This window comes from Myotis lucifugus, unplaced genomic scaffold, assembly GCF_000147115.1.
Source record: "Myotis lucifugus unplaced genomic scaffold, Myoluc2.0 scaffold_789, whole genome shotgun sequence".
Taxonomy (NCBI): Eukaryota; Metazoa; Chordata; class Mammalia; order Chiroptera; family Vespertilionidae; genus Myotis; species Myotis lucifugus.
This window is the reverse complement of record NW_005871837.1, coordinates 172,149-186,349: the sequence shown is the minus strand read 5'-3', so window position 1 is coordinate 186,349 and position 14,201 is coordinate 172,149. Positions and strand designations below refer to the sequence as shown.

General features: G+C 44.1%; 1 pseudogene; it reads right to left on the bottom strand.

The window, feature by feature from the left end:
• Nucleotides 1–13,896: 13,896 nt before the first annotated feature.
• The window catches only part of LOC102430283, a 1,991-nt pseudogene continuing 1,686 nt past the window's right edge, over nt 13,897–14,201 (bottom strand).

Here is a 14,201-nt window from a genome sequence, read left to right as displayed (position 1 = left end):
GTACAGATGAGGAAACTAAGGCATGGACAGGTAAGTGACTAGCCCAAGGTCACACCGCTAGGAAGTGCTGAGCCAGGATTCGAACCCCGGCACACTGGTGTTCTTAAGCACCACACTCTGCTGCCCCTCATGCTTCCTGAGCAAATGACACTGGGGATGAAGAGCCGCCAGGCAGGAATAGAGGAGGGAACGAGGATTCTGAGCATGTATGTGTGCATCTCTTGAAAGTGGTACAGGAGCTCAAGGAAATATTTTGCCACAAGAAGTGTGAAAGGCCCTTCCAGCTGAAAACAGTTCTCCTTCGTGTCTTTTCTTTCCTTTTTCCGGACCTTGGCCTAGAAGAGGCAGTGCAGGGTTGAGGTGAGGTCTGGGCGGTGGGGGAGGTGGTCTGAGCTCTGCCAGTTTCTCTGGGCAACACCAGACCTTGGTGCCAGGTCCCCAGGGTTTCCAAAGGCCCATGGCAACAACTGCCAGGGCTCCTGGGAAAGTCCCCTGGCATCCAGGCTCCTGCGGCCTTGGCAGTCCCTCTGTCCCTCTTGGCCTCGTTTCCCAAAAGGACCCAGCAACAGTAAGGGGCGAGAACCTGAAGCACGGCCTAGCCAACAGCTGGCAAACTAATTTAAAAATCTATTTTAAAGCTGTATACACACAAGTGCCACTGTATTTCTCTGGAGGGTTCTATCTTTCAAGCAGAAATTTTTTAAGTCAAATAAGGTAATCTCTATTTTGATTCCCAGCAAGCCTGAGCGCAGGGCCCTGCAGCCTCGGGTACGTGCTAATCCTCTTTAAGCAATAAGCAAGTGGCAGCAGCGTGGGAGTCTGGGTGGCTCCGGGGCCCAGAGAGAAAGGTCAGGTCCACTGGCATTTCTTGTGTTAACACTGTGAGTGTGTTTGGCTTTGTCTGGCAGAAGAGCAGAAATAGAAGACGTGACGTATGGCTGCTGGAGTGGGGAGAGCGAAGCTTCTGGGATCTGCCTCATGTTGTCCAGCTTCCTAAATCTTGGACTCCCTCTAGCCTCCTCCAAAATATAAAATAAATAAAGGACTCAGAAGAAACGAGAGTGAGGAGAGAGCAGGGCTCTGGGGCAGGGAATGGAGCGGTGAAAGCAAGGGGGTGCGGGCAGAAAGGGGACACAGCCACCACACCTGCTTGTCTGACTCAGAGGCAGGCTTTTTGGCGATGCTGCAGCTGCCAGATCTTGGCCTGAGGCGCCAATGGTGAGATAAAGCATCTTGTCGGGAGGGCGAGGCCAGCAGCACAGCCTATCCCATGAGGAGGGCATTTTTCTTCCAACAAACGCCTTTTGCCTTCAGCAACCGATTTATTTGTCAGGCTTTTCTTCTTTCTGAGGTTTTTGTTTGTTTGTTGTTGTTGTTGTTGTGTGTGTGTGTGTGTTTTCCAGGCACTACTACATTTCTTTGCTCCTGCCTCACACTCTTCCTCTCAAATGAACAAACAAACTTGAGGACAAGGTCACCCCAGCCCTCCTAACCTGAGTCATCCCCCTGCAGGTGACAGTTTTGAGTCACTGGGAGAAGAGAGCCATGCTGCCCAGACATCCCGGGGGGAAGCGCAGAGGGTCCTGGCCAGGCAGGTGGGCCGAGTAGAAGGAAGCTCCTGACACTTGGTGATTTGCTGGCTGTGGTGGGACCAGGGAGGCACTTCAGGAGGTCACGCCCAGAAAGAAGGCAGTTTTGTTAGGAGGTGAGCAGGTAGGGAGCCAAGTCAGAGGCTTTCCCATGACCCTATAAGGGGACTTCCCAGGGCGTGTGCAGCCATGACCTGATCACAGTTTAACTCGGAAGCTCCTGCTCAAGTCTCATCGTTAAAAGGTAATTTTCCTATTGGCCGATGGATACCCAGCCCTAAGCACATGCCAAGGCCTGGTGTCTGGTAAGTGATCTCTAACTATGAGCCAGTATTAGGATTATTATTGAGCAGAGAGCTGCCCCCTCCCCCACCCCCCAGATATTTAGCCATTGGCCTAGTGCATCTTCAGAAGCAACCTGTCCAGGTCCGATCTCCTCAGCTTCTGTTTCCATAATAAACATCTGTGTTGTCTAGCATAGCCAATCCTGCATGGCTTCCAGACACACCACCATGCTCCCCTTCCACAGGCAACTCAAGTTCTCAATGGTCCCTTTTAACGGTTTTAAACATGGTACCCAGGATGGAACCTAATATTTCAGGTGTTATCTGACCATCCAAGAATACAGTGGGAGAGAACTCCTTGTGTTCTCCCACCTGTTTATACACAAACCATTATGCCAGTCGTGTGTGAAACGCTGGAGATACGAGGATAAGTAAAACATAGTGCCTACTATTTGCAGTAGCCCCAAATGGGGCCACTATCACCATACTTGAATGGATCAATAAATTGTGCTCTATTCACACGTGGGATATTATATGGCAATGGAAATGGACTGTCTATGACTGCATGCAACAATGTGAATGATTCTTACAAACATGATGGTAAATGAACGCCAGACACAAAGGAGTAAATACTATTTTCAAAAAATGTTTTTAAAAAAATCCAGCTGAAATTAATCTATGCTGTTGAAAGACTAGATAGAGGTTCCCCTGGGGAGGGAGACAGAGAGAGTAAGTCCGGGGTGCTGTCATGCTTGGTTTCTCTTGTTAATCCTCAACCCGAGGATAATTTTTTCCATTGATTGTTAGAGATAGTGGAAGGGAGGGGAAGAGACAGAGAGAGAAACATCAATGTGAGAGAGACACATCATTTGGTTGCCTCCCGCACACACCCCGACTGGGGCTGGGGATCAAGCCTGCAACTGAGAGGTACGTGCCCTTTACCGAAATGGAACCTGAGGCCCTTCAGTCCTCAGGCCAAGGTTCTAATCACGGAGCAAAACCAGCCAGGACGGTTTGTTTACCTGGGTGCTGATTGCATGTATACGTTCAGTTTGTGGAAATTCTGTGAGCTATCCATGCATAATATGTGCGTTCCATTTTGCTTGGATGTTATGTATCAGTAAGAAGTTAAGGGGGGTAAATACCATTCATAGGATCAAGCTAATTGGAGAAGACAGTGAGATAACTTTAGTTCGTTGAGGTAACACCATGATAGAGAAATATATAATGTGTGATACAGTGATACAGACAGAAGGAGGAGCCAATAACCGAGGCTCAGGGATGGAACAGGGTCTGGAGTCCCTCCAGAGCCAAACAGAAGGCTGGACACTGGGGAACGAAGGTGGACACTGTTTTAGATGCGTTTAGAGAGAGAGGGCTGAGATGTTAAAGACACGCACACCCGAACCTGAGGGCCTCAGTGGCTCCCTGAAGAAAGTGGAAGCGAGATGTGAGAAGTGAACATGGTGATAATTGAGAATAACTGGGGAACGAGAGCCAGAGGCAACCAGAGAGAAATAAAAATAAATTGTCGGGTGGTACAGAAAGAGCCCCGAGGAGGTAGAAACCATACACTTGAAGTGGGGCCATTCTCATTGGTTGGGTGGCCTTTTTCAGGAGCGTATGCAGAAAACCCAGGTTTGGGGTTTTACTGGGAAGCGGTGGCAAGAGCAGAGTGAGAGAGCACTAGTGAGAGAGCAGCTTCAAACGTCAGCCCCAGTGTGGCCCCAGGAGCAGAAACAATGCTCTGCGACCCCACCCCACCCACTGCTTTCCCCTCAGGGCTCCGGTCACTACTCAGCTCACTCCAGGGCCTTCTTTCTCTACCCAAAGTCCAGGGTGAGGTGCTCTCTGGAGTCCCGTTCTGCACCAGGCCTGTTTTCTTGGCCTACACCAGTGGTCGGCAAACCGCGGCTCGGGAGCCACATGCGGCTCTTTGGCCCCTTGAGTGTGGCTCACCACATGTGGGCGCGCATGTACAGTGCGATTGAAATTTCGTGGCCCATGCACAGAAGTCGGTTTTCAGAAAGGAGATAGATGAAACAAGTATACAAGACGAGTGTGGATGGGAGAGTTGGAAGGGGTCGACCTCAGCGAACGTACCTCAATCAGATTGAGGACGTTTTTAGCAAAGACCAGCTTAGGAGTACCCTAGTTAAGTTAATAACAATGGTATCTACCTATATTGGTTAAGTTTAAAAAATTTGGGCTCTCAAAAGAAATTTCAATCATTGTACTGTTGATATTTGGCTCTGTTGACTAATGAGTTTGCCGACCACTGGTCTACACCATTTCCTTAGGATCAGTTTTGACTACTTAACCTGGGCTGATGTGTTCTGTTTCCAAGCCAGAATTCTCTGAGCTCTATACCTATATGTCTATTCAATATGACCAAATGGAATATTTTCCTCATCTTTATAAATATCCGGAAATTAAATTCATGATTTTCTTCCCTACCCTCTTCTGCTCTTTGACCGTCTGCTTCCTTCTGAGTGTTTCATTGGGCAGCATCGCCATTCACTCAGCTGCCTGGGCCTCCTCATCTTCCTCATCCAATTAGGCATCAAGACTCTCAGTTTCCCTTTTCAATACCTCTCCTCTCTGGGGCAGTCTCTCCAACTCACCTTTATGTCCTAAATGTGAGCCCCACCAGGTTGCAAATCCTTATGACCAGTTGCCCTGATTCCAGTCTCACATCTCCCTTCCGTCCTCCAGGCTGCTGCCCTGGTGGTCTTCCTAAAACTCAAGGGATCCGGTCACAATGCTTTCATTAATGCAGCTAAAGCAAGATTATCCTGTGTCAGGACAAACCATAATCTCCGGTCTAAGGGATCTCTCTTTTCTCTTTTCTTTATCCCTCCATGTTCCTTTCTGCTTTTAAAATATTTATTTTAGGAAAAGCCCTACATGGCATTAAAAACATCAGATATTATAGAAAAGTGTCAAATAAAAAGCAAAAGTTATCCTTTCCTCCCTCCAAACAGCGCTACTCCCCAAAAGTCACTACCACTATGTATGTATCCTTCCTGAAAAAAAGGTCAGTGTATACCTTTATATCTATTTTTTAATTTAACACAAATGAGATCATATTGTGGTGCACATTTTTTTTGGGGGGGGGGGTTGTTGTTGTTTTTTAATAAAACACATTTAGAAAAGAAAACACAAAAAATAAATAAAACACATTTAGAAGATCTTTCCATGTCCACATGAATAGTCCTACCTCGTGTTTTAGTGACTGCATACTTTCCCATTACATAGATGTATTTGACTTGCTGATTGATATATGTGTGCTTTCCAGATTTTTGTTATTGCAATGTTGCAGTAAACATTCTGGCACATGATTTGGCATAATTTTGTCAGTGTATCCTGTGGGTAAACTCCTAGTGGGAGAATTGCTGAGTCAATGAGAACAAACATTCAAAATGTTGACAGACATTGCCAAATTGCCCTCCAGAAGAGTTGAATCTGTTTACACTCCCAGGAACAGTGGACGAGAGTGCCTATTTCCCCATAACCTTGTGAACACTGGGCACTACCAAACTTTTACGTGTTTGCCAGTCTGACACATGACAAGTGGAATTTCATTGTTTTGTGATGCATGTCCTTAACTATGAGTGAGGTGAAGACCTTTCCCATGTCGATGAGCTATTTCTTTTTCTTGTAGACTGCTCATATCCTCTGCCTGTTTGGTGATCAGTTTATGAGTCTGGGTGTTTGAAACCTGTTTAGTCTCCCATGAAGCAATATATTGATATAACTCCATGAATTACATCTTTGCCCAAGTATGAGCCTCAACTAATCAAAGAGAACTGAGTGGCCCCTGAAGGTTCAAATAAGGACCTACTCTTGGAGCTTCTGTCCACTGGAGCTTGACCCAACCAGCTGGCCACTCTCTACTTCTTTTGCACCATCATCCCCAAAAAGAAACCCCATACTATTAGCGGTCACTCTCTATTCCCTTTTCCTCTCAGCCTCTGGCCACCACTCATCTTTCTATGTCTATAGATTTGTCTATTTTGGTCATTTCATATAAATGGAATAATATAATAGTTGATCTTTTGTAACAAGTTAACTTCTTCTTTCACTTAGCATGAAGTTTTCAAGGTTTGTTTATGTCATAGTATGATTTAGTACTTCATTTATTTTTATGGCCAAATAAAATTCCATCGTATGGATATACTACATTTGTTTATCCATTCATCCATCAATAGATATTTGGTTTTTCTCTCAGCATGATTTGTTGAAAAGACTATTCTTGCCCCCATCAATAGATATTTCCATCTTTGGGCTGTTATGAAAAAACTGCTATGAACATTTGTGCACAAATTTTGCATGAACATATATTTAACTCTCTTGGGTATATACCTAGGAGTGGAATTGCTGGGTCACATGGCAACTATATTTTTCAACTTTCTGAGAAACTATCAAACTGTTTTCCATAGCAGCTACACCATATTACAGTCCCAGCAGCAATATATGAGTGTCCCAATTTCTCCCCATCTTTGTCAACACTTGTTATTGTCCATCTTTTTAATTACAGCCATGCTAGTAATTGTGAAGTGGTAAGAAACCATTGTCTAGTCTAAGATCACAAAGATTTGCTCCTGTTTTTTTCTAAAAGTTGTGCAGTTTTAGCTCTTATGTTTAGATCTTTGATCCATTTAAAAAAATATATGCTTATTGATTTCAGAGAGGAAGGGAGAGGGAGAGACATAGAAACATCAATGATGAAAGAGAAGCATTGATCGGCTTCCTCCTGCTTACCCACAACCGGGATTGAGTTAGCAACCCAGGCCTGTGCCCTGACTGGGAATCAAACCTTGACTTCCTCGTTAATAGGTCGAAAAGACTATTCTTGCCTCCATTGAATGTTCTTGGCACCTTTATCAAAAATCAATTGACAATAGATGTACAGATTTATTTCCAAATCTCAATCCTATTCCTCCAAACTTTCTTTGATGTGCTTTATTACATTATATATAGAAAATAAACTTATCATATATATGTGTGCGTGTGTGTATATATATATAAAGAAATAACTGTAAAGAGGGAAGAATATATGTATTTATTGTCCAGTTTCCAAGAGGAAAACCTACAGATATCTACTTATAATTAAAAATTGCCTTTGGTGATTTTGGTTGCTTAGAATAAATAAGAGCAAAACAGAATGTGAGTCTTCAACACCCACTCTTCCCACTCATGTGCCCTCAAGTGTGTCTGAGAAAACGTCAGGATGGACACATGGCAGAAGGCCAAAGGGAAAGGTCAGAGTCTGGCACTGGCACTGGTAGCAGCAGTGGGCCCGGCATGGGCAGGAGTCCAAGGAGAAGGCAAAGTCTGTACACACCAGGCCATACCTGCAAGGGCTCCCCATAGGATAGTTTATGAGAAGTGGTTCTCAAGGCCCAGCAAGAGTCCAGACACATGAATGTAGTCCAACCTCCAAGTGAAATTCTCAATCCAAAGGAATGTCTATGGCAGTATCTCTGGAGTAGAGTCTTTGGAATAGGATATCTCAGCACTTTGTAATTTAGACTGGACTGTGGGCAGTATCCAGGGTGTGTGTGTGTGTAGGAGAGACAGACAGAGAGAGAGAGAGGTCTATTTTTGGCAGCTTATTTTGTAAAGTTTGTGTTAGGTCTGATCAAATAATTGAATCAATACCCCTTCCCCTGGGAACTGACCTTTAGGCCACGTCACAACCGACATTCCCTTTTGCTTAGACCACATTCCACTTCCTAAGATCAATATCCTTCCCCTACAGACCTTCCCAGGACCCGGGCCCGCCCAGAGAATTCTCTGCCCAGAAAAAGTCCGCTTCAAGTCCTTTAAAATCTCTGACTCCCTGTCCCTGGGTGCTGGCGCCATTTGGGGGCTCAGCCCATCTGGTATCCAGATGACCTAATAAATTTATAATTCCTTACCACTTTGGCCTCGTGGGACCCTAGCAGTTTATGTATATTTAAAAAAATTAAAATTCAGTGGTCTCAATGGAGACAAATGATTTCAGAAGAATCAGCACAATGGAATGTGAGGGGCTGTCCTTTTCACAAAGGGCTCTGCAGTGGTGCTGGCACCTCAGAAGCAGGACTGGATTTGGGAGCTTCCCAGGGGATATGCGCCATAGAAATGCCTAATCTACCTGGGGGCGCTGACCAGACTGAAACTCTTCATCCGTCACACTCCACATTCTAGAGATAACTCCCTTCTGTTGTTGCTGTTCATCTTTTTTTTTTTTTAATATATTTTATTGATTTTTTACAGAGAGGAAGGGAGAGAGATAGAGAGTTAGAAACATCGGTGAGAGAGAAACATCGATCAGTTACCTCCTGCACATCTCCTTTTGGGGATATGCCCACAACCAAGGTACATGCCCTTGACCAGAATCAAACCTGGGACCTTTCAGTCCGCAGGCCAACGCTCTATCCACTGAGCCAAGCCGGTTTCAGCATCATCTTTTTTGTTTTTAACTTACAGAAATGATTCTTGCAAATTTTTAGAATTTCAAATAACACAGGGTTAGATACAGAGAAAGTGTAAATCTTAGCCCACTGTAAAGTTTGTAATTAGACTCCTAGAAGTTATTCTATGAATACAAATATATCACATATATTTGGATTTACACATATGCCGGGGTCCAGCCCCAGCAGTCCAGTGGTTCCCAAAGGTGTGGACAAAGAATGAAGGATGCGGAGACAGCGTTCGGATGATCAGCATAGCCAGGTTCTCTTTATTGTCCTGTTACAGCTGTATTTTATACTACTCGATTCTATAAGCATGCCTCTATATCAGTGATGACGAACCTTTTGAGCTCAGTGTGTCAGCATTTTGAAAAACCCTAATTTAACTCTGGTGCCTTGCAACCATAGTAAAACAAAGATTTATATTTTGATATTTAAGGAGATCCGCAGGTGATTCATATGCACATGGAGATCTGCAGGTGATTCATATGCACATTAAACTTTGAGAATCCACTGCTTACAGCAAATGTGTCCATGGCACCCATCATCATATCCTATATAATAAAAGGCTAATATGCAAATAGACCAAATGGCGGATGACCAATCACTATGACGTGCACTGACCACCAGGGGACAGATGCTTAATGCAGGATCTGCCCCCTGATGGTCAGTGTGCTCCCACAGCAGGAGCACCGCTCAGCCAGAAGTTGGGCTCACAGCTGGCGAGAGCAGCAGCGGTGGCGGGAACCTCTCGCGCCTCCACAGCAGAGCTAAGGATGTCCATGGTGAGTAGGCCTAAGCCATCAGTCAGACATCCCTAAGGGCTCTCAGACTGCGAGAGAGTGCAGGCTGGGCTGAGGGACCTCCCCTCCCCTGAGTGCACAAATTTCGTGCACCGGGCTTCTAGTATATAATATGGGTCTTGCAGGCCTCTTGAAGGTGTAAGGTTTTACCATCGATTCAACCAATAACTGGATAGCCTCGTAGATTTCAACCCTGGTTGTTTATTAGATCAGCTGGTTCCTTTAAAATTTTCAATTACAGTTGACATACAATATTATATTAATTTCAGCTGTACAACATAGTGCTTAGACATTTATATAACTTATGAAGTGATCACCCCAATAAATCTTGTAGACTTGGGTTGCTTTTAAAACATACCTAAGCCCTGTCCCAAACCCAGAGATTCCGACTTAAGTCTAGGGTGGGGTCCAGATATCAGTTGATTTCCAGTGCTGCAGTTGGTCCTAATGTGTAGCCAGGGCTGAAACCACAACAGTTCCTCTGAATTACCTACTTGAGAAAGGTTGCTCATTACTCTGAATGCTAGCTGTTGTAGCTGTCGGGGGACCCCAGAAACAGCTCCTCCAGCTCTAACTTGCACATAACTAAATCACAAGAACTGGGTTGAAACCTCCAACCCAGCTAGAAGCCTGGAAGGAAGAAACCCATGTAGGAGCCTGTACAGACAGGTTTGTTCCAGCGGGACATACAGGGCACTCACTCTGCCAGATTACCTTTCTTGTGATAGATGCAGCAAACCTTCTGGGATTACATATAAAGTGTAACATTACTCCAGATCAAGTTTGGGGGCAAAGACGAGAGTTCTGCTCCCCAGCAGGTGAGATCTCAACCTCAGTGAATCCTGACCATGCCTGGTTTATATTGTCTTCCTCTTCCAGGCCTTTAATCACAGAGTGCAGTGACACCCAAATCTTACATTTCTCCCTCGTGGACTGCCTTTTTCGGTTAAATGGGATTGTAAGAACACCAACAACCAGGCTTCCTGGAGAACTGTGTAGCGTGGAGGAATGAAAAGTTATCAAAATATGGCAAAAACCTTGGCAAGCATGTAAGGTCTCTGTGAATTGTGAAAGCAACACAATGGAGGACAGAGAGCCCCACCAATTCAGCATTCTCTCTCGTGGGGCAACTGTGTCCTCCCACAGTGCAGAACTGGGTACAAAGGGTACTGAAGTTCCTTCCTACTTCTAGCACAACATCCTCAGTGTATCAGGGGCATGGGACAGGATCTTCCTTTGGCTGCCTGTGAGGTAGTTTACAATGGAAGGATTCCAAGGCCAAATCAGATATCAATTGGGAGGTTAGTCCAAATCCACTGAGCCAAAAAAAAGATGGGGGTGGGGGGAGAGCAGGAAGAAAGAGTCAGAGGTGAAAAGGTAGGTCAGGGCGCCAGCCCCAGGGACCAAGCCAGATCGCTGGGGCTGGAGATGGAAGCAAAAGCCAGGAGGCATACTAGAAGGCAACTATGCAGGGGCAGATTCAGCCCTGAGTTCAGGGCAAGTCTAAACTAAGGCCAGTCTTATTATTCCTGAAGTGTTGGGCTGGTGTCTAAAGAGGTAAGTCTCCAAATGATACGTCACCTGTGGGGAGTAGCACCAGCCTTCAGATGAAAGCTGAGGCTTGCAGTGGGTAAGTGTACCTGATAGTAAAAACAATGGCAACCGGTCCCAACAAAGATACAGTCGTAACTTGGAGTTATTTCGGGTTTAGATCCAGGATAAAGCAAGTGAGTCATAATCTTTTTGGTGGTGGAGGGTCTTGCCTTCAATTTGTAGAAACTACAACATCTGTGAAGCACAATAAAGTGAGGATGCCTGTACTGATGATTCAGACTAGAGCCATGTAGAGATAATAGCCAAGTGGTTGTTCTACGCACCAACAGAAATGTTGAGAGTAAATCCTTACGGAAGTTCCTGATTGACAGCCATAGCCCTCGACCGTAGGTAGATTTGGTTCAATCCTAAGAACTCCATCCACATTTGGGTGGGAGAAAAATTTGAATCCTAGCGCTTGCACCCTTTACATGAATGGCACTATTAGAATTTCTGGAAAGCATCATCAGAATCATGAAGCCAAACTAATGGAGGAGTTAGAGACCAGCATCCTATTACTTAGAGACCTTCTATCTTCCAAGAACCTTGTTTTTCCTAAACTCACCATACACATGAACTAATCCATTTCCCTAAGTGAGGTTGAGCATATTTCCATGTGTTTGTTGACAATTTGCATGTCCTTCTTGGTGAATTACTCACTAGTATACACTTTTCCTAGTTTTCATTGGGCTGTTTGTCATTTTCTTACCAATTAGTGTTAACCATTTGTCATGTGTTGCAAATGTTTTCTCCTATCGTTTCTTTTACAGAGTGATCTTTTATTTTTATTTATTAATTTTTTTAGAGAGAGGGGAAGGGAGAAAGAGAAAGGGAGAGAGAGAGATCCATCAGTTGCCTCCCATACATGCCACGACTGGAGATCAAAACCTACAACTTAGGTATGTGCCCTGCCCTGGAATCACCCGCAACCTTTTTGGTGTACAGGATGATGCTCCAACCAACTGACCCACACTGGCCAGGGCCAGTAATCTTCTATTTAATCTTTTTATTTGTGTATTTTGGATATTCTATCCTGCTTGCAAAAGTCTCCCAAGGGTATACAAATATTCTCCCCTAGCTGGTGTGGCTCAGTGGTTGAGCATTGACCTATGAACCAGGAGATCACGGTTCAATTCCCGGTCAGAGCACATTCCAGGGTTGTGGCCCCTCACCCCAGCAGGGAGCATACAGGAGGCTGCTGATCAATGATTCTCTCTCATCACTGATGTTTCTTTCCCTCTCCCTTCCTCTCTGAAATCAATAAAAAATATATATTTAAAAAATATTCTCTTACCATTTTTCATACTAACAAAAATTAAAGAATGGTAGCACTAAGCATTAGTGAGAGAGTTGGGAAATGATATTCTCATAGCCTATGGGTAGGAATGTGAGTTTTTACAGCCATTAGAAGCCCAGTTACATCTGGTTGTAACTGCTAACATGCAAAGTGCACATATCCTTTGTCTCAGCAATCCCACTCTGGGACACCTTTTTTTAAAAAATCCAAAAAAATCCCATTGGTCACAAAAGTATACTGAAAATAGAATGAAGAAATAAAATGGAGTCACTTTAGCAAACTGACAAATTACTGAAATCAAGTAGGTTGAGGTATAAAAAAATGATTCTATTCTTGCCTGGGAACTTAAAATTTTGATTTTCCAGTCCTGCATCGATGCCTGGGTAGACACTAAATCTCCAGATAACCTGAAGAACTAAGGAAAGAATGTTCCTGTATCTAGACCACCTGTCATTTGGAAGATTACCATCTCAGACCAATCCAGAGGCTAATTATACAGAGCTGATTCTTCTCAAGAATGTACCCTTGCCGAAACCGGTTTGGCTCAGTGGATAGAGCGTCGGCCTGCGGACTGAAAGGTCCCAGGTTCGATTCCGGTCAAGGGCATGTACCTGGGTTGCGAGCACATCCCCAGTAGGAGATGTGCAGGAGGCAGCTGATCGATGTCTCTCTCATCGATGTTTCTGACTCTCTATCTCTCTCCCTTCCTCTCTGTAAAAAATCAATAAAATATAAAAAAAAAAAAAAGAATGTACCCTTTATCTTTGTCGCATCTATTAAAAAATGTTGGCATCACTCTAAAGGGACACACGGTTATTGTGACGGTCCTCAGGGGCATCCTGTGGGGGAACTTCAATCACATCAATGCAGAACTCAGTCTCATGGAAAGAAAAAGAGATTCCAAATTGACAAATGGGGGGGAAACAGAAAGGAACTGAGGACTGTTTGCACTATCTGTAGTCAGGTACAGAACACGATCAAGGGTGTTAACTGGGCTTCCATTACAATATGAGGTCTATGTATGCTCATTTCCCCAACAGCGTTGTTATCCAGGAGAATGGTTTTCCTGTTGAAATCTGCAATTTCTTGGGTGAAAAATACATCCATGGGGCTTGGATAAGGTCGGGTGTTGCTTGTTCAGTACCTCAAGCCCTGAAAGATGAGTTAATTATTGAAGAAAACATTGAACTTGTATTAAATTCAGCTGCTTTGATTCAGCAAGCCACAACAATTAAAACAAGGATATCAGAAAAATGTTAGATGGTAAAGGGAACAGTTCAGCAGGCTGATGAATAAGAACTAGGTTGTCCAGCTGCAGAAACAGCAAGATGCCACATGATTCCTCAGACTTATTTTTTGTATTTTTAAAGATGCAATAAAGCCCTGATCGGTTTGGCTCAGTGGATAGAGCGTCGGCCTGCGGACTGAAGGGTCCTGGGTTCGATTCTGGTCAAGGGCATGTGCCTCGGTTGCGGGTACATCCCCAGTGGGGGGCGTGCGGGAGGCGGCTGATCGATGTTTCTCTCTCGTCAATGTTTCTGGCTCTCTGTCCCTCTCCCTTCCTCTCTGTAAAAAAGTCAATAAAATATATTTTTTAAAAAAAAGATGCAATAAAAACCCTGAATTGATTGGGTGAGGGGTGGGAGGGGGGATAATGTACTCTGTTTTTGTTTGTTATAAGGCAAGTTGTTTATCATTTTTTAAATGTTCGAATATTTTACAAACTACCAAATGTAAGAGAAGCTAAATACATTTTTAAAATGTCATCTATATTGTAGTAACACTATATTGTATGCAGAAACCTAAAAAAATTAGAACCAATTCTGTTGATCTGGAGGTTAAGTTCTGAAAGTGCTTTAGTTCTGAAATTTATTGTAGAGGAAGAACTGTAGGTGGTTCCATAAGAGATACATGCATGTACTTTGAAGCTTTATACTTCTTCCTAATTGCTTGCCGAGGTCAATAGGGTATATCAAGGCTTGCTTTATGTAGCTCACTCAGGCAAGGCACAATTTCACTTAATGAACAACCTATAAATGCTGCAAGAGTGTTTGGGCCAGAAGCATCTGTTCATAGTACAGTTTGCCAGGCAATAAGCTGCTGCAGTTATCAGTAGGAATATATTTCAAGAATGGGCCCTAGCCGGTTTGGCTCAGTGATAGAGCATTGGCCTA